Raw genomic sequence first — 25,431 nt, forward strand, 5'->3', positions numbered from 1 at the left:
TCATGGCCTCATATGCTGGCAAGTGGAGCAGGAACCTTCTGACATTTTGTCAAGGAAAACTGGAGAGGGTTGAGGTGTTGTGAAACTGTGGCCTATGTGAAGAAACTCCTTAAATCTGCTGTACAGAAGAAGGATGAGGCAATTGTACAGGTATGACTAAGAGGTGTTGTGATTATCAACAGATATCATCAGTCCAGAATGAGTTTGAAGACATTAGTTTTTTGGGACAAAGCTATAGCATGATCTCTGCTGCCAATGCAGTTCAACTGAGCCAGCATAGACATAAAAGTCTACATCTAATCAAGGAAAAATTAGGTTACTGTAAATTCTGGTAGTAAACAGAGTCTAATAGCATATAATAAGCAAGCTAACACTTTAATAATAACACTTTGTAATATAACCTGTCTTGTGCATTTTACCTTTTTCAGCACTGTTTACTATATCATAAATATAGGAAAGTTAGCTACATTGTAGTACAAATCATTGTACAACCTTACTGAATCATATGCATCATTTCAACTGTGCTATCTATTTCTGTGTCTGCTCAGTGATATAATATTGGCTACACCTGAACTGCTGAAGTCATCCTGTTCCCTGGCTCCCAAGACAACTGAAACAGTGTCTTTCTGAAGCAGAGTATCCATGTCCATACCTCAAAGATTTTACCAGTGACCTCCCATAAAGTCCTTGTGCAACTCCTGTGATCAGCATCACACCCTTTTTTGTGCATCTTTTCTAAGTAAAAATATATTGATTGATGTCCTTAAGAAACTGGATATAGTTTATGTTTGCTTTAGGTGTTTTTTTTTTTTCCTTTTTTTATATACCATTCTTGCCAATCACTTCTGATTATGAGCTATACTTAGATCCCATTGCAAGATCAGATAAAAGATCAAAATTATGTGCTTAACTCTCAAGTATTTATAAAAGAACATACAGATGGTTTGAGTTGATGTCAAATAAAAGAATGGGCAAAGATGGAGATATAATTTGTGGTTAGAACCTTGTGGGAAATAGTTAAAAAATCCTTTCCCCATGGACTGAAACCTAAACTTTACCAGGTAAAAAACAGAGAATTAAAAAATAACTGTACTTCGTCTCAGAGTAGCTATTAGTTCAAAATAGTTGTGTAGGCTGAATAAAAAGACAACACAAGTCTTTGTTCTAGCTGATTCAAAACAGGGACTTGAACTTCATTATCTCACATGCCAGGTAAATATCCTATCAGCTGTTGACCTTTCTGGTTGCTAATGTCATTCTTGTCTCTAACTTTGATTAGCTATTCTGTCTTTGCTGAAACTGATATGATCATTCCTGCAAAAGGTCTCATTTTTAATGAACCAGAGCTTTCTAAAGAAAAAAATAAATTATTTTACTGGAAATTCCTGAAAAATTCTATTTATTAAGAGGTGTGCACTACTGGTGCAATTCTGTAGTAACATTTACATTCAGAAAAAAAAATCAAATGAGGCAGAGATTGTTCTCTGGCCCAGAGGCTGCCTGCCATGGCAGAGTTTGCATTCACATGGCTAAACTCTCCTGCCCCTTTTCACAGCGGACAGGTTTGTTAGCAATGGTTCCCAGTCTGATCAAATCTAGAAATACCGTGGGCATTGCTAGGGAGAGTACTGATTGACTCAGGCCAAAACCGCACTAATCATTTAACAGTGTGGAAAACTACAGGATGGAACTCATCCTTGTGTTTTCAATTCACTAGCATAGATGTAGCCTGTGTATACAGACTGGGTCTTGTTCTGTGTTTAGTACTGCCAGTATTAGTTACTGGATTGTATTTTTAGATCAGTGTGTGGGAGAGCAGGTGTGCGTCAAATTAAAAAGTCATAGGCTCATTGAATCTCTTTGCTAAAATTGATTATACTTTTTTTTTTTTTAAATCTGTCAAAATCACTGTGGGTCAGGACAACTATTCACTGTTTCTATCTGCCTAACCTGTAGACTGATGCAGTCTTAAATTTGAGCAAAAATTTCAGTGTTGGTGGCTTATATTTTAGGAAAAGCAGTGAAGTATCAAGAAGAACAAGAAAAAAATCCTTCACAATATTGCAGAATTTGACTAATGAGTAAGATAAACATATCTGAATTCCTACAGCATTTTGTGTATGCCACTGGTACAAACAGTTAGAACTGTAGGTCGCATTTCTGATGTACTAGAGGAGGTTTATATAGTAACACTAATCTCTCGGAATTGAAGCTGCTTCACAGGAAGGTGCCAGTTAAAAAGGTAAGAAAGAGGGTGATTTGTATACACATTGTCAGATAGTTAGGAAGCAAGCTGAGGGAGAGATGTCCAGTTGGTTGTGTCAAAAAGACAACTAGAAAGATTGATTACAAGTGTTCTTCAATGTTATCTTACATAATATTTCTATTAAAGGCTTTGGCACACAAGTAGGTGTGTACTAATGAAATTTGATAATGACACATGGGTAGGTGGCTGGCATTTATTCTTTTAGTACTGAAGCTAGAATCCATGATTTTCATTTTATCCCTCTGGGCTACATGGGGGAGTATATGTGGGCCCCAGAGAAGTTTTTTCTTGTTCTTTTTTTTTTTTTTTCTCTTTTTTATACAATTAAATTGGGAGGCAGAACGACTGAGCTTGGCTGTTGCTCTTGTGAACCAAAGCTACCTAAAGAATATATTATTACCATAATGCAACATTTCTTAATTTATAGCACTAATTCAGCTTCTCTGAGGGCTCATTATTTAAAGTAACATAAAGGCTTTTTTTTTTGGTTAGATTTTTATTGTGGTGCTACATTTAACTAATGGTGCGTTATGAGGGAACTCTTATTGGAGGCAGAAACGAGCGTTACTTGAATACAAAATTAATTCATCATCCTCTGTGATAATAAAAAAACCTAGTAAATGAATTCATAATGGGACCACTTAATGTGCAACTTTTTCCTCCTTAATTGTCTTTAGAAGGTGAGAGAAGTGTTGCAAATCAAATATTGGAAATAGTCTGCTGTTAGTGCAGGAAAGCAGGCTTTCAAGAGTGTGTAATGCCTGTGTGTATATCTTGTATCCGATCTGTATGTATCTGTATATATCTGCACATATTTATAAACCTACACAAACGCGTGTCATATTATGAAGATCTACAGAAATAGATATGCATATACCTAAACACAGTCATGTGTATGGCTATGGGCCTGATTCTAGGCTAGTGTAGGCCAGCAACAACACTATTAACTTCTGCTTTGTGCTGAGGATCTATCCATGAGGAAATTTTAGAAATCCATCAGAGCTGTACGAAGGGCACACCGCTCAGAGTGCACTCTCATGGTCGGACGCATACTGATCTAAGGCTATGTTCATATAGAAAGGGGAATCCTGCCTCATGTGATCCTGACCACATGTTTCCACGATTGAGTCTTCTCTTCATGGTGCTTGTCATGGTGTGATTCAGACTCCTTGCTGATCTGAAAACTACCACCAAAAAATCCTTTTAAATTAGAGCAGAGAATTTGCTGAATGCATCCCAAAGGTATGCTGCCCAGAGGCAGCCCCAAAGGAGGAGTGGGAACCCACACCTGAGGATGGACAAATAAGCCAGACCATTTCTCCACTCCAGAACTCACAGTTAGATCAGCTAAAGCTGTCTGTAAAATCTTAAAGTCTAAAGCACAGGTAGCATCTTTGTATATACCACAGCACTTAAGTGTGGGAGTTCTCTTTTAGGACTTTGTACTCCCATTGCCATCTCATTTTGCTTTTTTTCCCCTGTCCCTTATTGCACCATTTACACCTTAATGAACTAATTCACAGTTATCTCCTATAATTAAAACTCACATTTTGCAAGCTGCTTGTAAATTGTAAGAATAAGAAACTGAATTAGTTGACTTTTAAATGAAATCATTAGCTAAGTCTCACTGAAAATGTGTCTTATCTCAAGCCAGTATAAGTGTAAATACACTCAGGTAACTAGGCAAGATATAAGGGATGTCAGAATCTTTTCCATTGTTGCTCAATTTTTAGGTTTAAGTTTGGCTATTAGGGAAAAAGGAGACGTGAGAAAGATACTTTCAACTGGTTTTAATTTATATAGTGTATTTTTTAATTTACCATCTACCAGAAGGTCAATTTGTGATCAAAATTTTTATTTTCCAAAAATGAACAGGACTTGAGATGTTGGGCTATTTTGACATTTGTACACCAAACACTTCTCACCCAATGCAAAGAGGGACATGATCCTTACAGCACACTTTTCTCTGCTCAGCCACAGGGCTTTCATGCAAATCTCCACTTGACTATGGACCAGAATCAAGTCTGCTTTGACTCCATACACCAAGTGAATCAGGAGCTTAGAAGAGTACCTCTTTTGTTTATCTCCTTACCTTTACTTGGTATTAAACTAACATTGGAAAGTAAATACAAATGAGATTAAATATTTGTCTCCTGCGATTATTTCTGTTTAGTAAAAAGCCCAGCTAAGTGTGTGGGAGTCTGAGTACACAGCCTGTTCTTCTAGATAACTATAATTCATGTTGAGACAGGTAGTAGGTATAAACAAGCTAGTATTCATCCTTTTTTCTGGGATGTGACCACCAACATGTCTGTTTCTGATGGACTCCCGTGGTGCATTACCCAAAGTGTTCTGACATGTGTCAGTTCTGCTGATGGGCCGCTGTCACGCAGGCTCTTGTCAGGCGAGGACCATGGGCTGGAGTACCGTGAAATGGCTGCAACTTTAAGGAGTCATTTCTCAGGATAATTGCAAGTGCTGAATCTTGCATCCAGTAAAAAAGTTTCAAAACGTTTAAATCTGGTACCATTTTTTCTTAAAGAAATCTCTCTGGGATCCAAGATCTTTCTGCCTTCTACTATAGGCTTTGCAGAGGAAAGGAGTAAGGGCTGCTGTGGCCTGTTTTCCTGTCTTTTTTGTTCACAGAAGGGCCAGTCTTAGTTTCTTTCTCTGATGGAGACGAAGCACGAAGCAAACCTGGAACAGCTGGGGAGCAGCCGCAAAGTGCTTGTCCGACCCAGGAAATGGCTGTCTGACAAGGACAGTCTTTATGGTTAAGCCCTGGTGTCAAAACACCAGAGTCCGAAAAGCCCCGGGCTGGTAGTTCCTTACGGGATAGGGTCAGTCCCTAAGGGACAGGGTCAGTCTGGTAACATGGCCGTCAGGGGCCTCCCCAGCCCTGGCTGAGGCTGGGCCGGGGCCTTGGCCCCGGGTTGGGCCTGGCTCGGGGGGGCTCACGGCTGGGCCAGGCAGGGCCGGGGGGGCCAGAGACCGGCCCTGCCGTGGTGTTGCTGGGGCAGGGGCTGACGGCCCCGGGGGCTGACGTGGGGTCCTGGGCTGTGGGCAGGCCCAGGGATGCCCTCAGGGCCTGGACACCTCAGGCTCTCTTTTTGTTGTGACTATGGACTCTGTCTGGCATGACTGTGTATTGACCTCTGGGCTCTTTGCCTGCCCCTGTGTGAAGGATGAGTAACTAGTAAATTTACTAGCAGCTAACCAGCGCTACTACCGTAGTGGAAATAGGATCATTTCTAATGGAGGGATGGTGACCATCTAAAAGTGCCTGAAAATTCATTAAGAGGCTCAGGAAGCAGTGCAAAATCCACAATAAGGATATGTTTTGCAAAGTGTTTAGTGATGCCTCAATTTTGGTGTGTTTTTTGGTTTTTTTTTTTTCTTCTTTTTTTCCAGATGACTTGATTTCAATCAGAGTGGAGTTAAGTTAAAGTTGCCTTTGGAAAATTCAATCCTAAAAGATTTGAGAAGGTTGAGGTCCTCAGTTTTTCCCCTTATACTGATGCTGTTTCTTTTCCGAAGTCCAGAATTTTCCAAAAGAAACTGGCTCTATGGCTCCTCAGTCTGCAGTCAGTCATCCCTGAAATTTTCTGTAGTTGTAGTAGTAGGTGAGTAGAAGTTTGGAAAGTTGCCTCACTGACTTTCTTTTTCAAACAGATGTTAAGGTAGTCTTTATTTTTGCTCTGGAAGCACAATGGGGCTTTATTTCGATTAGTTTTGTAGTTCTGAAGAGTTAGTTCTGAGATGTGGAGATCTGTGAAACACCTTTTCTTGAGCCCTCTTGGAAGACAAGTCCAATACTTTTGTCAGAATATTTATTTGAGAAAAGGATATATACTACATATGAAGTTTATGGCTTCTAGAACTGATAGTTAAAACTTTTAAAAATGAAATTAAGAGAATCTGTATGTTAGCAAGCTCTGAAATCCAGCCTATGGAAAATACAAAAGTTAGGCTTTGAGAAGGCTTTAATTAATTAACTAATTAATGCTTTTTTTGTGTGTGTGTATTGCCTACATTTCACAATGTGTCTTATTTTCATTTTGTTTGTGTATCTTCAGCTAGCCATTTCTTCAGGACTCCTGTTGTCATTAATGGGATCTGGACCCAATGCCAGTTTATAACGTGTCCTGGACCGACACCAGTGCAGACAGGGGGATGCAGTGTGTCCACAGGAGGAAGCTTTCAGCGGTGACGAAGGGTGTTGCAGAGCTGAAGAGACTGACACTCTGCCTCTGAAGACTGCCTGAGCCTTGGCACAAAGGGTACTTCTGTGCTAGGATGCTATTTGCAAATGTCAAACTCAGAGCACTAGTGTCTACTGCAACACCAGAAAATGTTGACCAGCATTTTTAGTAGCATTTTATCCTTGTAGTTGTACCTCTAGATTTTTAAGCCATGTAATAATACTGCCAAATGATCATTAGTATTGAGTAAGCCTAATCACCATTTAAATGGAAACAAGTAGTGTGAGTAAACGAGGGATATGAAGTTCATTATTTCACTTTGCAAATCAGTAACTCTGGGGAAATTTCCATTTTAATATGCTGTTTGTTTTAACGTAATGACTAAAAGGTTAAGATCACATATATCCTGTGAATAATGTGAACAAGCATTTCTTTCAATCTCTTTTATTATCTGAACAGGGGCTCATATGCTGTAAGGTTTATTTATTTATTTACTTACTTACACACTTACTTTGCCAAGCACTTTGATATTTGTCATCCTATTGCCCTTACTTCTACTGTCTGTATTCTTAATTCCTGCTGAAAATATTTGGTAATGATGGTGGTGTGTGTTAATAAGTTGTTTTAATGCAGAGAAAAGAGGTAGTAGAATATGACCTTACCCTTTAGCCCTGTATTTTATAGAAAACTATATTTTCTCTGGACATATGTTATTTATTACATTATTAGGTTTACATCAAAAGATCAGTGATCATGCTCAGGTATTAGGAAATAAATCATGCCCTGAATTTCAGAGGTGCTTTGTATGACATGCAAGAGTCCATTTTACCTTAACACCTTACCCTGCTATTTTGCCAATGGCTATCGCAGTGATGTTAAAGTCTTTAAAGAAAGCATATACTGGATCTTTTACAATTCGAAAACAGAATCTGTTCTTTATATTTTCCTACCTTTTTTTCCCCTTGTATTTTACTGCTCCCTGGTAGAGTTACAGTAACTTAGCAATGTTTTGGGGAACGGAGCTTGTACCAGTCCAGAAAACATCTTCCATGCTTATAAATAAATAAATAAAGATAGCCAAAAGGTTATATGGAGCAGTGGCAGACTGATTTAGCAGAGACACTGGGGTCAAAGATTTTTACTTGTCTTAATGGTCTTCATTAGGGAATTAGAGCATCCTGCTGAGAAAGACTGGCATGCTTTGGCTCTGCCCACATCAGGCTGTACTATAAACATGCTAGTGCCTGAATTGTGAATTGCTTGCTACACAGATGAATGTTTGTCACAGTCTCTGGGAGACAGATGTCACAGCCTAGTGAAGGCATGCTTATCATTCATGTGGTCACTTCTATTACCTCTGCACGGACTGTGCTGACCTGCTATTAGTGACTCTAATTTAATTTCCCCCACCAGTGTCATGGGTTATTTCTTCCATTACTTTAGAGATTTAATTTACAGGGTAAACTCCATCACATGAAAGAAAGAATTTTTCATGACATGAAGAACAAGTTCTTTTTGAAGATTAACATGGTGCTGGCTATTTATCTTGGTCGTCTCTAAGGCATGAGGCTTAAACATCAGTGAATGACAATATATTCATAAGTTGGTGCTATTTCTAAAAGACATGAAATATTGTATGTTTTCTCATTTCAGCTACGCCACAATGTCTAAAAATGATTCTGTGTACAATGTTATAAAAGACTAGTTACACTTTTGTTACAGATATAAAAAAGTTGTATGGAAATGAGCCTGGGCTCACATTGAAAAGACTGACACATTGATATGACAGTGACTGTAACAGGCAAATATGTTAGCACTGTATCCTAGTTTCCTCACATATTATTCATTCCAAATATTGAAAAATGGGAGGAAGCAATCCTAAATATCTGAATATTAATTGCATGTCATTAATATAATAATATGCATTTTCTAGAATAAAAAACCTTGTAGTCACTAACTGATTTCTCATTTAAATGTATGCACCTCCTAGAAAAGAGCAAATCTTGACTGCTTATAAAAAAAAAATATTTCCTCACATAACCATAAGTGTAACTACCAGACCTTAATATAATTTTATGTGTTAGTGAAATAGTTTTAAATGTTTGCCAGAGGCTTATTTTCCCGTGTGGCTAAGAATGTTCTCCAGGAAAATATTTGCCAGCCTTAGTGTTGCTTTTTCAGAAATGCTACCTGAATTAATTTCTGCTGCTACCTGAACTAATTTCTGCTGCCTTGGGAAATTTCTACCCCTTTATAGCCTCTAGCCTGAAGGTGCAACCAAGGCCCATGAAAACATGGCTTGGTCACTAAAAAGCAGTGGGCAGGGCTTTCCTGGTCCAAACCTAACAGAAGAAGGAAAGAATGAAGGGGAGAAAACTGCCTGCTAAGTTCTTCAAGGGCTACATGACTCTGGGGTCAACAGAGGAGGCAGCAAAGGGAAAAGACACCTGTGAATAACTTGACTTCCAAGAAGAAGAGACAGCATGGGTCGGTATATGTGAGGTTGGAATGAAATTTATGCCAGATCATTTGGAAACTGGTCACAGTTTCAGCTGAATCAGCTCAAACTTTCCTGGCATAGTGGAACTGTCTGTAAGGAGTGAATTAAATGTTCTTGTACTTGAATTCCTTCACCCACTCTTTCCCAGTCCATCTCACATTAGTTTTTATAAAACAGAGAAGCAGAAGCTGCAGTGAAGAAGTCTAGGTTTTCCCATTACTAAATTATAATTCAGTAAGACATTCATATATACTTTATATGCACACATATTCAAGTATATATGTAATGTATGTGTGTGTAAGTGTGTATGTGTTGTATTTGCTTTAAAGAAAGGCAAATCATTATTAATTTTTCAGATACAAACTGGCAATAGACTTATACATAGATTATATGACACCCATGAAGAGTTCACTGGGAGTATTTGTTATTCAGACTGTTTAGACTAGCAAAGTAGGTCATATTGCTATTTCCATTCACATGAAACTCAGAAAGAATCAGTTTTTCTCTGTGAAGACTTGTGATTATTAATTTATAATTTACTTTCTGCAACTGCTCTGCATTATTCAGTTAGAATTAAAGTTGTCTTACAAAGATCTTACTTGGAAGCTTTAAAAAGAATTTCAGAGTTTAACTGCTCCTACATTTTTCCTTTTGTTAGTGCCACCTCTTGAAATTTGGTCCTAATTCAGCCAACAAGGGTGCAAACATTGATTAGAACAGTAGAAAATGCAACACAGAATCTTATTGCTGAATAGTTTTTCTGTCAATGACCCTTGCTTACCTCTCAATAAGATGGTCTTCTGCTTGTGTCATCATACACTTGTCATATTTGAAGAGGAACATTTCATGCAGTAGGACGATATCAAATTATAAAGAAAGAAAAGTTCCAATTTTTATGCAAATGAATTTGTTTACATAAAAGTGCAAGAAACAAAAGAGTAAGTATCTGGAGACAGACTCTGTTCAGTGTCATAGGTCTACACACAGAAATGCAAGTGAATTTTTCAGGAAGCTATTTTTATTTAGGATCAGGTTCTGCTGCTGCTTGCTTTAAGGCATATAAACCACTGGGGAGCAGGCAGAAAGGAAAGGAATAAATTCTCCATGTTCTGGGACTCCTCCCTTACCTCGACATGTGCAATGCAGCTTCTTTGGTTTCAGAAATGAAGGACCTGGTCTGGAAGGGTCTTCTGGCTACTGAGTGGTATAAAGGATACAATTCCAATTACAGAATCTGGTCCATGACGTATACTATATGTTTAACTATTTAAAAAATAGTTCTCAAACTCTTCAAGTAGTTCCTGCATCTATTCAATTGCCAAAATCTCTACTAGCCCTACATTCACTTTAAAACAAATGTGTAATCCCTGTATTGAAATGTCCAGTGAAATGCTGCAGTGAACAGTTCTATTTTGAAGTCAATCTGCAAGTAATTTAGCACAACAAAATAGGTATTACTCTTTTTGGATTTTTACTGCAACAGTTCTGGGAGTGACATATTTCTTGGTAATAGTTCTCTTCCTTTCAAGTGCCTCTGAGAAGAGGTGTCACAGCAAAAGTGATATGTGTAAGGTAAAAGACAAACTAGCAAAACTAACATTTCCTTTTTTGAGTGCGCAGCATCTGAGCATCAAGTTGGTGTTTCAAGGTAGTCAGTGCCCCAGATTCAAAACATAAGTGAGAGCTTTTCTTTCAGTTTCTGCTGACAGAGCAGTCCAAAGGAAAGCTGACTGCAACAAGCCTCTGAGCCTTAGGCATGACTGAAGCTTATTTGACAAGATTCACTTACTAAAACCAATGTGCATGATGAGACCCTGTCACAGTGGAGTGTGACAATAATACAGAGTGGTGGAGAAATAGGAAAGATGGCTGAGTCACTATATTTACAAGTCACTAATCCACTCTGGCTATAAGCACTTAAAAAGCCTATGGATTTGGACAAAATATTTGTGAGTGGGTTGTTTTTTTTTTTTAAGTGTAGCTTTTTGGACTAATCTTCCTGACTTAATAGTGTCTGTTAAACAGAAATTGAGTTTTATAATCAAAAATGCCAGAGGAGGAAGGAAAGAGGTTTATTTTGTGGTGTGGAAAAAATTTACACTGCTAACTCGGTTAGCTGTTATTGACAAAGATCTCAGAGGAATTTATAGCCGCATAGATGTATCCAGTAGTATTGCTCATATATGTGTCTTCTAGTACTGGCACAAAATACCTCAAAGAAACAGCAACTAAATCTAAGGTTTTGCTAAAAAAAATACAGAACATTTTCAAAGAAATATATTTTAAAGTACATAATTATATGAGTTTTTAATGTAAGATGAGATACAGTTGCATCTGGAGACCTTTAAGATGTTCCAAATTTGCATGAGTTTAAAATTACTATAGATCAGTTTGTGGGTTTTTTTTGGACACACCATCTCTTTCAACTCCTGGAGTCCTGGCTGTGTGGGTTACTTCTAAGAAGTGTCTACTTGATATTCCTGCCAGAAACATTTGGTTTCTGCAAGAAGGGCTACGGATGAGTGTAGGCTTGGCTTCAGCTGTCACTAGGAGCTTGACATCAAACGCCAAGATCCTGGAGAATGTGGTGAGCGGGAGGTTAGAAGTGAATTGCTGGGGAGCAGAACCTAAACAAAGTAGCAGTAGGAAGAAGGAGGAAGTTCACCATACATCTATGGGGGGGTTATACAATTTTTTAATAAAATATATAATTACCTCCCCATATTTTAATATTGTGAGTCGTAAGCTTTAGGGTACTTAGAAGGTTTTAAAGTCAAGGTATGAATAAGGGGCTTAATACACTTGAGATGCGAGGAATCTGGGGAGGTGATGTGAAAAAAAAGACAGTTCACAGAGTGAAATGAGCAGAAGTTTTCTGGTAGGCCAGCAGTGGCTGCTTTGACTAGTCAAAATGGCAGATCTGAGGAAGGAGAAATGAGAATCTGGAGCTCTCTGTTTCAGGTTAGGGATGTCAAGAACAGCCCTGCCCCACCTTGTGTCCTCTTTGCTGTTAGAAATGCAGTAGCCCAACATGGACTGAAGATTAGAGGCTACATGAAGTTCAGTAATGACAACAGTTGAATGGAGAAGTCAGAATTGATAGAAGAGTGAGTTGCTGATAACCCACTGGGCTGTGGTCAGAAAAAAAACCACCCAAAAACAAACAAGGAAAAATATTCCCTTGAGTTCTGGAACAGAAACTAGAAACCATAACACAAAGATTAATTCAAGAAAAAAATCCATAAGACTGATTCAGCCTCTAAAGAACATCTTGTTCCTAACTGGGATCATACTTGTTGACAGTGTGAGCTGCTAGACATAAAGCAGTGCCTGAGAACAGAGAAGGGTCAATCATATTTGTTTTAGTTTTAGCTCACCATTGTATTCCCTAATAAATACATGCTTAAGGAAGAGGTACATAGTTGAAATACAGCCTTAGACAAAGAGGGAAACAATCTAGATATAAACATGTAGATGATAATTGCAAAATCAGCATTTTTCTTTTAAATGACTATTAAAAGCAACTTAGTTTACACATTTAATACTATCCTTCCTACTGGCATTGAATTCAGAGGACACTATTATAGGGAGAGCAAACAGAAAATTAAATTATAATGAGATAAGAAACCAAGGTACAATATTTGGAGACAGATCATAGCAGCTAAACTGTTAACTTGGAAAATGCTATTTTCCAGGTGCAGGGCAGAGTTACACATTTACTTAGCCAAGGCTGAATATACAGAGAAGAAAAGACCAACCCTTGCTTCAGGAAGTTTGCAATAGAAGGGAAGACACCATGGAATGACTAGCAGGGGCATCTGGAGGAGAGTGTTTGGAAAAAGTAGTAAAGCAGTCTGCTTCTTCCAGCCAAAACTTGGATGTAAGTGGGCTGAATGGGAATTACTGAGCATACAAGGAAATAGCGGGCTTTAGCAGAAGGAAATTATACAGATAGCCTACATTTTACTTGATTCTCTGTGGATGCTACACACTTTTGGGTAAATTGCTACAAAGCACTTTGCTCTGAAGTGGTTGCTTTTGGTCACTTTCAATCAACTACTGTTCACAGTGGCAAGGGAGAAAAAGGGTCAGTTAGATTTATGGGCACCGGGGAGCTGCGACCTGGGGATCTAGTCCTTGTGCACCTGGTCTGTGACATTCAACTTTAAAAGAAGTGCTGAACATCAGGGCTCTCACTTCTCTGGACTGAAAGGGATTGAACTGCCTTCTCAACCCATAACTCTGAGAGAAGGTGTCTGACATGCTGTCAGGCAAAGGCACAGGAACTGCCTGTGTGCCATAACTGATAAAGATTTTCTCTACCCCTCCTGGCAGGAGAGAAGTGGGAATGCACTGGCAATAGCACTGGATATGTTTGTCATTGCCTTGCTACAGAGAGGTAGGAATCTCCCTTCTGAACTTCCCCCTGGTATCAGATTCAAATAGAACACGTAATTTGATCTTAAATATTGATAGAGAACTGTCAGACTGCGACGGTTTGTGCAATGGTTATCGTTTCTGAGCTCTGTCCTCTCAGGTTTTAGATCTACTCATGGAACAGAAGCCCCATTGTTCGCACAGCGATCACTGGTCTTCTCTTTGGGGTAAAGTGCCTACATTTATTTATTTCAGTCTATTGTTACTCATGCATTCTGACAGGTGCATATAGACTTTTAAATGCATGGATATTTCTTTAACAAGGAGATTTGGCGTTGTTACGGAGTGTCCCCATCTCTTTGTCTTCTTGGGACAGTGTGAGAATGTTATTTTACACTGAAGTATTTAATTTCTCTGCAAAGAAATTTCTCTGTTTTTTCCCCAAGTCGAGTCTTGTTTTTGCCCATGACCGTAACTGGTGAGTGATCCCCACCCCGTCCTTGTCTTGACCAACAAATGTTTCTTTATATTTTCTCCTCCGCATCCCACCATGGAGGGAGGAGTGAGCGAGTGGCCTTGTGGTGCTTCGTTGCTGGCTGGGCTTAAACCACAACATGTTCCCTCTTACACTTAGACCTCACCACTGCTATCTGTGAATTTCATCATTAAGTTATTCTAATTTCTTCTCTAGGAGCTGCATAGTCAGACTATTTCTAAAGAAACCTAATCTTTACAACTGCTGTTTAATAGTATTAGCACATCTATCATTTACAGAGTATTTAGTAGTGGTGTCATGTAACCTATTCCTGCTACCCTTTTAGAAAGTACTTTCCTTTTAAATCAGATGTGTTAACTTTCTGTGGATGTTGTGTTTGAGGCCAATGAGTTGGACTGGGATCTCTGTTCTTATTAGCACTGATTTGTTAATCTCGATAGTGGTGAAGTTTATCATCGTATGACTGAGGATAAATGAATTGTGCAACTAAATATATTAATTTTAATATCATAAAGTGCTTGTAATCCAAATAACCTGTCATATTACAATTGAAAAATATAGATGGAAAAAAATTCAGTGAAACAATTTTTATTTCATAAAGCTTGATCTCCGCCATCCATTTTGATGGCCAGCTAAGTACTGCCACCCAAATAATCATGACAAGACCTATCTGTGTGCTTAAATTTAAATATACATATATACAAATTAGATTCTGACACAGAATTCCAGCATATTTTTAAATATGAGAACTGAACTTCTAAACTGAGAACAGTCCCATTGACTTCCAACTAGGTGCTTCCAGAGGCCAAAATTGAGCATATGCTTCAATCCTTGCACCTTCTTATACCTTCTATTGAATAATCTAGTAATAGATTCTCAGATGGAATTTCAGATTAAAGCACTGAGCTGTGAGAACAGTCAGCTATTTCAGCTTGGCAACTTTTGTGCATATAAATTTATTTCATGCATCATCTATGCAAGAAAGAAGCTTGACAAGAAATAAAAAGATTAATTAGGAAAAGAAAGCTTTTAAGACTTTCTAGTAACAAGGGTGTCTCAAAGTATACTATGCAGAGAGTTTGCATGATGCAAGAATGAAAAGATTTTATCTCATATCATAGGGGAGAAAAATAATTTAATACAGTAGCTAGGCAAAGAAAGAATGTCATGAAAAGGAGCAATTGCAGGTTGTGAATATAATGTAATCAGATATTATTACATAAAAAAGCTGTTATCTTTAAGGTTGCACATAAACCCTAAGCAAAAGAAAATTCCGAGGCCATCATTTTAATTTTCTTGACAACTAATTTGGTTTTGTATCATAAGCACAAGGCTCAATGCTACAGCAGGAGTGGGATAACAAGGCCAGCAGGGCAGAGGCTTCACCGATGCGGGAGCAGTCAGGGGAGGTAAGTAAAGGAGCGGGGGGAGCAGGGCAGGTCTGCAGACGCTGACCGGGGCCACCCAAGAGTCCAGACCATGAGACAAGTCCACGGTGCCAAGGCAGGTCTCAGGTCAAGCTGGGAAGTTGTGTCACCAGGTCAGGGTCCAGATCAAGGGTACGAGGCCAGGCACAAGGGTGCCTGCAGTGCAGCTCGGGCAAGGACCAAGGGTGAGGGCTGGGGCTGAATTGCAGCCCCCCGAGTGATGGGGGAGCCCAGTGGGGCTGCTGGTAGATCTCTCCTTCCCAGCAGCCAGACCTTACAGTGACACAGCAGCAGAGCTGGCTGTGGGCATGGGTGGCCAGACCTCAGGGGAAGGGGAGCAGCAGCCTCTCAGAGTGCTTGGGGCACTGGGTTAAACGGCCTCACACAGCAAGGCAGATTTAGTCTTTACTGAAAAAATTCTTAGAGTTTGCTTTTATGTGTAAATTCTTGCTGTCACACAGTTTTCTAACTTTTTATTTTATGGCTATTACTTTGTTTATCTTGTGTTGAACTGGTCCAGTTATTAATTTATTTTACATGAAATAGTATTTCCCATAAAAGAAATTTATTTTAGATCAATAACTGAAGTTGGTATTTAAATACTTCAAGGGTAGGTTAATGCTTGGATTAAATACTTGTGAAAACTTTCTCAGTTTATGTCTATGAACAACAGAAGCAAAGAAGCAGCTTCACATTAGTCCTTAGCCAGTCAAGTCCTGAGAGTCTTTCAAAGATATTGTCACAGCAGTTGGCTTCTGATTGACCCACCACTTCAACCAAATATATCTCAAAAATTTCCCTGGAAGAGAAAAAGAAAGCAGCAGAAGTCCTTATTTGACACAATTGCTTCCTTTTTTTCAGTTCATCAGCTAACAGATGTACAGAGTCTAAGGAAGAGTTAGGATCTGTGCCTCAGGTGAGCCCATTTGTCACAGAGCAGGTCTCCTTGTCTCCTGCTCCTTTTACTCCAGAGAAGTTGAGGACTGAGGAAGGATGCCCTGGTGGGTCCTCTCCCAGGGCTGTCCCAGAAAAGCCTCAGCCCCGGTGTTCAGGTGCAACACCTCTCAGAGTGACCATGATACGGGGGCAGCTGCTGGGCTGATGGAGTGTCTGAGCCCAGCTATAGCAAGAATCCACATTTTACATCTCTCTCTAGAAATATATATATACATCCCACTAATTCTGATCAGTCACAGAGAGGAATAGCATGAGTCTGTTGGTGCTGTTTGTGTTTGTGTGAGCGCTGAGTGCTGGCTGAGGGAAGGAAATGAAAATTACATGGTTTCCTTCCAGTGCTATGATAAACCAACATTTTCCATTTAGTAAAATCCTTTATTCACAAGCAGTCAAGGTGGCATTTGGAATTTTTGTGGAAGGGAAGCTTTTTGTTCTACACTCTTCTCTTATTGCTGAAAGCACATTCCCTCCTTGGTCTTTCTAATTTCACAAGAGAGGACAGTAAATCCATTAGGTAGGTTGGCATGAAAATGTAGGAAAACAATCTAATTCCTTGCCATAGGAGTTTAAAATTCCATGAGCATTTTTCCTTCAGTTTAACTCAAGTTTAATCACAAATTCAATACTGCAACTGGGCATTCAGTAACATAGCTTGCCTACTGTGTAATGATTTTCAATTCAAGTCCCACTGACTTCATATCCATAGTGATATTCTTTATTTCCATATTAAAAAGAATAATCCTTGGATTTATTTGTATAATAGTGGAATTACAGCATATTTGAACTTGATTTTCAAAGGACTGCTATACAACTATATACAGCATTTGTCCTTCTGGTGACCCTTTCTTTTTGTGATTGCAATTTTGACAGGTGCTTTTGCTTCAGGCCACTCAGAGACTTTACACTATTAACTGTGGTGACATTTTTCTCTCTTGAATTGTTCCAGGGGAAAAAGCTGATGAGAAAGTTCGACTTTCCTTTTGTTTCTCTGTGTATCTTAAGGGCTTAATGTTAGTGCCATGGTGACAACCAAAAAATTAACATTCACCCCTAATTTCTTCAAAATTATATCTGTTAGGGCACAGATATATCAATGGGTTATGAAAAATTTGATAATGTGTGTCAACATATGTGGAAATTATCAATAGTAAACGGTGACCAACAGTGGAATGGAATCACTGTTAATATTAAGATCCTGACCTAGATCTACAGCGCTAAGAAATCAGCTATCTTCTTTTTGTTGGTTTCAAGGGACTCTGAATCAGATTTTTAGGCTATGATTAAAGAAACCTAGAGGATGTCATGGTTTAACCCCAGCCAGTAACTAAGCACCATGCAGCCACTCACTCACTCCCCTCCAACCCACGGACACTGGAGAGAGAATCGGGAGAAAAAAAGTAAAACTCGTGGGTTGAGATAAGAACAGTTTAATAGAACAGAAAGAAGAAACTAATAAGGATAATAATAACAATAATAAAATGACCACAGTAATAATAAAAGGATTGGAATATACAAAACAAGTGATGTACAATGCAATTGCTCACTACTCACTGACCAATGCCCAGTTAGTTTCTGAGCAGCGATCTGCCCCCCAGGCCAACTGCCCCCAATTTATGTACTGGGAATGACATCACATAGTATGGAATATCCCTTTGGCCAGTTTGGGTCAGCTGCCCTGGCTGTGTCCCCTCCCAACTTCTTGTGCCCCTCCAGCCTTCTTGCTGGCTGGGCATGAGAAGCTGAAAAATCCTTGACTATAGTCTAAACACTACTGAGCAACAACTGAAAACATCAGTGTGTTATCAACATTCTTCTCATACTGAACCCCGAACATAACACTATACCAGCTACTAGGAAGAAAATTAACTTTATCCCAGCTGAAACCAGGGCCTTAGGTGACGGTCTCACTGCAGTTTTAGGATTATTTGGAAAAGAAACCTTAAAAACCATTACCCATTTATTCAATCAGACATGACACTTGCTTTAGCAGCTTAGGCAACATTTCTTGGGAGACCTTTACTACATATAGAATCTTACCTTTATTTTCTTTTCGATTTATTGCTTTCTTTTTTTTTTTCTCTTTGAGCAATCTCTTTTGTTATGATGAACAGGTTAACAGCACTGGAATTACTGTAAATCAAAATGTTTGTCTCTGCCACATTCAGTTACATCAAATGCCATAAAACTTTTTATAGTTGTTGGAAGGTGAGAAAGCAATTGCCCATTGAAACCTTGATATACTCTGGAGCTCAGAATCTAAAATTTAATTTTTTTTTTTTTTTAATGCTACTGGTTTGAGAGAGATTTCTCTCACATGAATAAATGAATTCACTGGTTATTAAAAAACAAAACAAATGAAACCCCAAACATTCTTCTTCATTCAAGTTACATACAGATTTAAATCAACATACATGGAATTTATTAATATTTCCTGGCCTGATGTTATGGGTCTAAACCTTATTTTACATGTATCTTTATTGGATTAATATCTCAAAAGCATTAGTTACTTCTCTATTTAACACTCTTTTCTTGAAATAAACACATCTTTATCTTCTTCTGTGTGTGTGTATACATGTATGTGTATATATACGTATAGCTATATAAATATCTATATGTATCCAATTTGTCTTATTTGTATTATTATTGGGCATCCTAGTAAGACTGCTGGTGTTGAATGATTTTGTATTTTTATGCTAGAACAATGCTGGCACTGAAAATAAGTTGCTTGAAATTTCTCTATGGAAAATGGATAATGTGTAGAGAGGGTGTCTAGTCCAGTGTTTATCTCATTAATCTGGCTCCAAGGAGACCTGGATATGATTCTTTGCTCCACCACAGGTATCCTATTTGACCCTTGGCAAATTGCTGTGCCTCTCTATCGCCATTCTTCAAGCTGCCAAATGACTGAGGATGTGTGTTTATCTCTCTTGAGAGGGGGCAGGGTAGGTAGAGAATAGGAGCAAAGAGGAAGGTTTTGAGGATAAGTATTCAAACATGACAATAACGGGATTATGCAAGACACCCCTGCCAAAAAAAAAAGAAAGAAAAAAAAAAAAGAAGATAATCTTTGTGAAATTATCTGGGCTGCTGTTTTTGCAGGCTGATGCTTGGTGTTGTCTGCCTTGTACTGCTAGTGATGCTAGTGTAACTGTGAATAAAATGCCATTACTCCATTCATGCAGGAATAACATATTGGTGAAGGGAGTATAAAAAAGCAAATATTCATTCTTTGTTTTAGATACTATAACTGCATGAATTCAGAGTGAACCTCGTTAACAATTTTGGCTTTATCCTTCCTATGCCAGTGATGCATTCAGTTGCCTTGCTCATATTTGTTTTGAGTGGGATGTCCTGTGGTGCTATGAATCACTCATCATTTCTGTGTTAAACTGGTATGTCTGGATATATTGAACCAACCTCCCCCGGAAATTGTAGGGGTTCGATAGCGTTGTTATGCAGCCCTAAGGACAGAAGAAGCATGCTGCATATAGGTCACTGGCAGGAGGTTTATCATCATATTAAATTTATTTTCTATACCTTTTATATAGACACTGTTGAGAAGCAATCTTCATCTATCAAAACCTACTAAGAAAGGGGCAGGGGATGGTGTTTTAAATGAGTCTTCCTGTGACAATAAAGGTAGTTACTTCAAGCTCATATTACACTATATTGAAGCAGTATATCACTAGTTAATATATGTATAACCCATTATATCTTTCTTTATGTATTCCAGGTAGTGCTTTCCTTCATACTGAACAAAACTTCAACAATATTATGAACTCATGATCAGAATGGTTCCATAATACCTCAGAGAATGTAGCCAGTCACCTACCATGACAGAACAATGTTTTATTTGAACCAATATTTTTAAAACTCTATGCCCAAAGAAAAGTTCCTAAATCTGTACTTAAGCATTTCAATAAATGCATCCTTGTTTACAGAGACACTAGTAACCTCTTCTATGCAACAGAGCTGTGCTGTTCACATACAAAGAGTGGTGCGTTATTCTCATTAAAGTGTTAGACAAAGACAAGGCGGAGAAGAAATCTAAGATGACAACCATTTTTGAAAATTTTCTTTCTGATATTTTCTGTGGCTGGCTTTTCTTTCCAGATGTAATCTATGTCTAACAGATTTTTTTTTTCCTTTTCATCTTGATAATTCTCATCAAAATAACAATTTATTTCCATCAAAACATATGAAGAAGGAAATATGTTTCCATTCTATTCTAACATCTGGAATTTATTTTAAAAAGTAAACTCATATAAGTCTGTTATTTTATATGAAGATCCTACATCAGAAGTGCAATGACTGAAATGTCATTTACAGCAAGAAGGAAAAAAGAATGCTGTAACTCAAGTAGACCTCAAATTAAAGATCAGTAACTTAAAAAGGAAATTATTTAACTTATCTGTGTCACCCTCGCCTTTTTCACTGGAAGAACTGGCTTTATCTCAATGCAATCATAAAATTGGTATGTTAATAGCAAGAAAACTGGCAAGTTCTTATAACACAGCAAAAGGTAAAAATGATTAAGTTACTAGGCTCTTGGATATTAAAGAGATTAATGGGCTTTTTAATGGCTGTATGAATTAATTTGCATGAGTGATACCTGGAACCTAGAGAAGAATGAAAAGCTCTTAATGCCAGCATAAATGATCTGTATTCTCTTAAATGATCATACATTGAAAAACAAAAGGGAAAATCTTTGATGCAAATGTCACCTTTACCAAAATTCCCAGGTTCATAGAAAGTCTAATTAAGGTGCTGGCCAAGACAACACTGCTAATGATTTTCTGAAAGGTCTCATCATTCTTTGAGCGATCACAGGATGATTAAGCAAGGTTGTTTTAAAACAAATAGTCATTCTTCTGCTTTTGTATTTGATTCTGGTGCCACTGTGATTGCTAATTATAAAGACTCTGTTGCATCTTATTTGCAATCTTGAAAACGTATGAGTTTCAACATCATAGCATTTAGCTTCTCCCAGATTATCTAGATATCTTATTCAGTTTGTGCTCAAAGCTCACCCCATGTTTTTGTTGTGGTAAGGTACCTACTTCATCAATTCACTCACAAAGAATATTGACCCCTTTGGAGTTTCAAGGATCTCTTTGTACTTTCAGTCATCTAGTAAGATGTTATGATAATATTGTGATACACAGGAGGTCTTATTCATCATCTTCTTCACTTCCTAGAAGAACAGAGACGGCTTGAAGACTGTGTCACCTGAATACAAGGGTCTCTCTCCTTGCTTCCCCTCCTTCTTGAGAAGAGGTTCATACCTCTGAGTCACTGGAGTGGCCTACTTAGGATATGCCACATGGTCTACATGTGAACGGTAAGAGGAGGATGGGAACTAATGTATATGTGCCAAATAATTCAACATTACATGCATGCTGACTCTGTGATAGGTAAATTGTATAGAACGGGGGAGAAAACTCCATAAGCAATAGGGGTCAAAAATAAGGAAAAAATATCTCAAATAAATTATTTCTTTTCAGTAGCATTTTTCTTCAGGTTTACTTCTGGTAAATGGGTTTCATCTGCACAGATACACCAGAGCCAGGTAAGTTACAATGTGGCTTTACTTTCCTTTTCTGCTGTCTTGATCACAGGGATGCAAGACTAATGCTATGTACAATAAGAGCAGTGCTGAGAGCCAGAAAGGGTCTTTTTGATATTAGCAGACCTCTTGCATACAGTGCCATCTTCGCCATTGCTCTTTCCTGTAAGTTGCACAGGTGATACTAGCAGCCCTGAAGCTGGAAATTGTAAATAGGATCATCATAGCACTAAATCCACCTGCAGATTTTCTTAAACTGCTGAACAACTCCAAGCTTGGCTAAGCTTTTCTGAAGCAGGTAGAGAGTCACAAAAATGTCTTAAAACCTACTATAAAGTTTAAGAACATAATTCCAAAACAGGATTTTGCAAGGTTTCAAAAAATGATTATAAGACAACTAGCTTACAACCTAGTCTCACAGAAGGACTGAGAAGTTGGAGCCCTTGAATACGAGTCTTGAGTTAGCACATAGTTTCCTAGGAGGAATAAGGTGGGAAGGGTATGGACAGAGTGTTAAATGAGAGTTACTGCAGTCAGCACTCTCAACAGAGGAGACGTTACCTGGCCTAAGAGAAAAGGGGTTGGGGAGAACCAATTCATCATCTAGATGCAGGAGTCATCTCACCTAATTGGATTTGTTTAGAAGATAGGTAACTAGTTTGGTTTTAAACTACGGTCTGTGGAGGAAGAAAACAAGTTCCAGAGTCAGGTTTGTCCCAACTTGAATGTAATGTTTAGAACAGGCGATTCTTCAAAATGGCACCCAGTCCCAGAGTCCCCTCTGAATCTCCAGCTTGACATGGATGTCCAGACTGAGCCACTTTACTGATTTGATTATTCCTGTAGGTTTCAGTGGGACAAACATATTGAAAGACCTGAAAGGAACCCCACTAGTGTCAACAGAAGTCATTAGATTATACATGCCCAGGTATAACATTATGCATTACAGAATGACAATTCTTTAATGAAGCAAAATTGTTACTAAGGGAATATGACAGAAATTAGTTTGGAATAGGACTGACTCAAAAGTGAGTCAAGACGTCAGAAGTTAACGCATTAATAACATTACTATTCAGACAGGTACGAGCTCTGTTTATCCAATAGAATTTTTTTTTCCCTGAATTTTATAGCAAGATCAGATTCCCAGCACACATCTCTGCTAAGATATAAAATCTGACAATAAATCTTGAGAACTACAGCTAAAATTGCAATAGGCACTGCAAACTTTTACAACCACAAATATGCTTTGAGATAAAAGGTTTAGTTACAGTGAATATTCTGTGCCTAAGCCAAGGGCTGGCATTGGTTGTCATGATGAAAACACTTTAATTTTTCATACTTCAGTGTTTTGAACGAATATTAAATCAATGGAGAAAAGAGCTTTATGTTTTCTACTGCCAGTCTTGCTACCGTAAATGTTTTTTTCAAGTCCTTATTTGACAGTTTGTGTTTTGGGCCATTTTCTGTCTACTGCTAGGTACAATAACAGAATTACATGGTTTATTTCACTTTCTGCAATAAGACCTTGAGAATCCCGTTCTTTCACCATCAAGTTTTTAATGCTATGGCTGGTTTATAGCTCTTCATCGAATGAGCTTATTTGCTTTTTTGTTTTTGAAATATGAGCTATCAGGAAAAAAACATAGTTCTAATTTTTTGTTGAAAACACTGAACACATTTAAACTGAGTATTTTAATTTCTGCTGAAAATGGACAGGCAAAAAAGGACTGTTGCAGTTCTGAACATATTTGAATGATACTTAATGGGAAATGCAGCTCAGTGACTTGTGTTGCCCTTCCTCTTTGCTGGCCAGACTTCCCAAATAGACTTCTTAATCACTGCTTCTTTCTGATGAAGAGAGGAGCCAAGACCAGAGAATTTTAAGAATATGAGCAAGAACAATCTTAATCTCAATCCCCGGAAAATCTGGTAGTAGCATTTGAAAAGAGCAATTTGAGATTTAAGTTGGATTATTGCAGCTTATTTTGGACCTAAAAGCATTACATTTTCTGCAGAATTATGCCCGATATTCAGTGTTATTAATATTTCTTTGTTATGAAATACTACCACTTCTCAGGCAGATCTCACATGAGCTCATTTTAAACTTTGTTGCCAGTACTTACCTGCCTGTGACTTGGCAATTCATTTTTGCAAGTTAAGCTTTATCATTGAAATGGTGGTGAAAAACAACACAACTAGAGTATATGCCTTTTTCCAATGCTTTTTTTTCCTTATATTATTCTATGAATGCTCATAAAATACTCGATATTTTTTCCAGTAGACAGATTACAGTATTAACTTTTTTGATTTCACAAAATGTATAAATTTATGAATCTTAAAATTAAACCGATAAGTTTAAGAAGATTAAAAGTAGGCTTTAATTATAAAGAGGGTTGTTACAGATGAATAATTATACTTCTCTGCAGTACCTCCTTACTTGGTGTTAAATTCAAGCATCTCTGACTCTGACTAGACGTCCTAGGCATATGTCTGACAATTCCCTAATTTACTTAGTGGCCTTCCCTTAGGATACTTTTCTAGGTCATAGGACTGAGAAAATAGCCTTTTTTTGCCAGTCTCTGCCCATCTCTTATTTTATTAGACTGTGTTCTGGCAGCAGATGTATTAATGGAATTTGAATACAGTGGACACATAGATTGAGCTAACAGGCTCATAAAAGGCACACTTACAATACACTGATATCTGACCCAGTGTTATATAAAGGTCAGGCAAACTAGATAGCTTTTATGGAGCTCATTATTTAATCTTAATATTAAAGAGAACCTAGCATAGAAGACCCTAATCAGGATTTGTAATTAAGTGAGAACATCATTCATAACCTGATTATAATTGCAGGATTTTATAGCCTTTTTCCAGAAATCAGCCTCTTGCACAGTTGATGTAATGCAAGGGGTTTTATACAAGCATGTCTTAGACTGTTTGCAAATCAGTTATTAAATGCATTATATGAATTTTTAATCTATAGTGGTATTTATAAAATGTTGCCTCACTGACAAAATGTTGAGTACTTCCCAAACCATGGTTTAAAACAGTAAGAAAAAGAATAAAATAAAAGTCAAAATAGTAATTGAATTAAATTAGAAAAGGCTCATACTCAGATCTCTTCCTCCTGTCACATGTGATTTTAACTAAAAAACAGAAAGTATGTAACCGTCCTCACCATGCTTACATACCTAAAGTCTCCTTTAATACACCTCCACAATATTCCAAATTAACTTTATGTAAAGGGAGTTTGAGTATCATATTAGCTCAAGTATAAGTCACTCTTTACAGTAGAATGGCCCTGAATCTGATTAATCTGAAGCCTCGTTTTAGCAAACTAGATCATAATAGCTCCCTTGGTACCATTAATATCTAACTTTTCCAAGATCATGGTATCTCAAAGATATTTGGTTCATGGATTATACATCCATTAGGCTGAAACATTTATACTAATGTATTGTGGTCATGCATTTATCATGATTCCACCAAGCAGAATGTGGCATAGAGTTCATACTGAATTGACTGATTACAAAAGAAAAAAGGTACCTTACAAATCAGTTGAAATTAGTTAATGACATAATGAAAGTTGTAATAGTTCTAGATTTTTTTATCGCATTTTGCACGAACTACACTATCA

Source organism: Haliaeetus leucocephalus, unplaced genomic scaffold (genome assembly GCF_000737465.1).
Source record: "Haliaeetus leucocephalus isolate CR32 unplaced genomic scaffold, Haliaeetus_leucocephalus-4.0 Scaffold384, whole genome shotgun sequence".
Lineage (NCBI taxonomy): Eukaryota > Metazoa > Chordata > Aves > Accipitriformes > Accipitridae > Haliaeetus > Haliaeetus leucocephalus.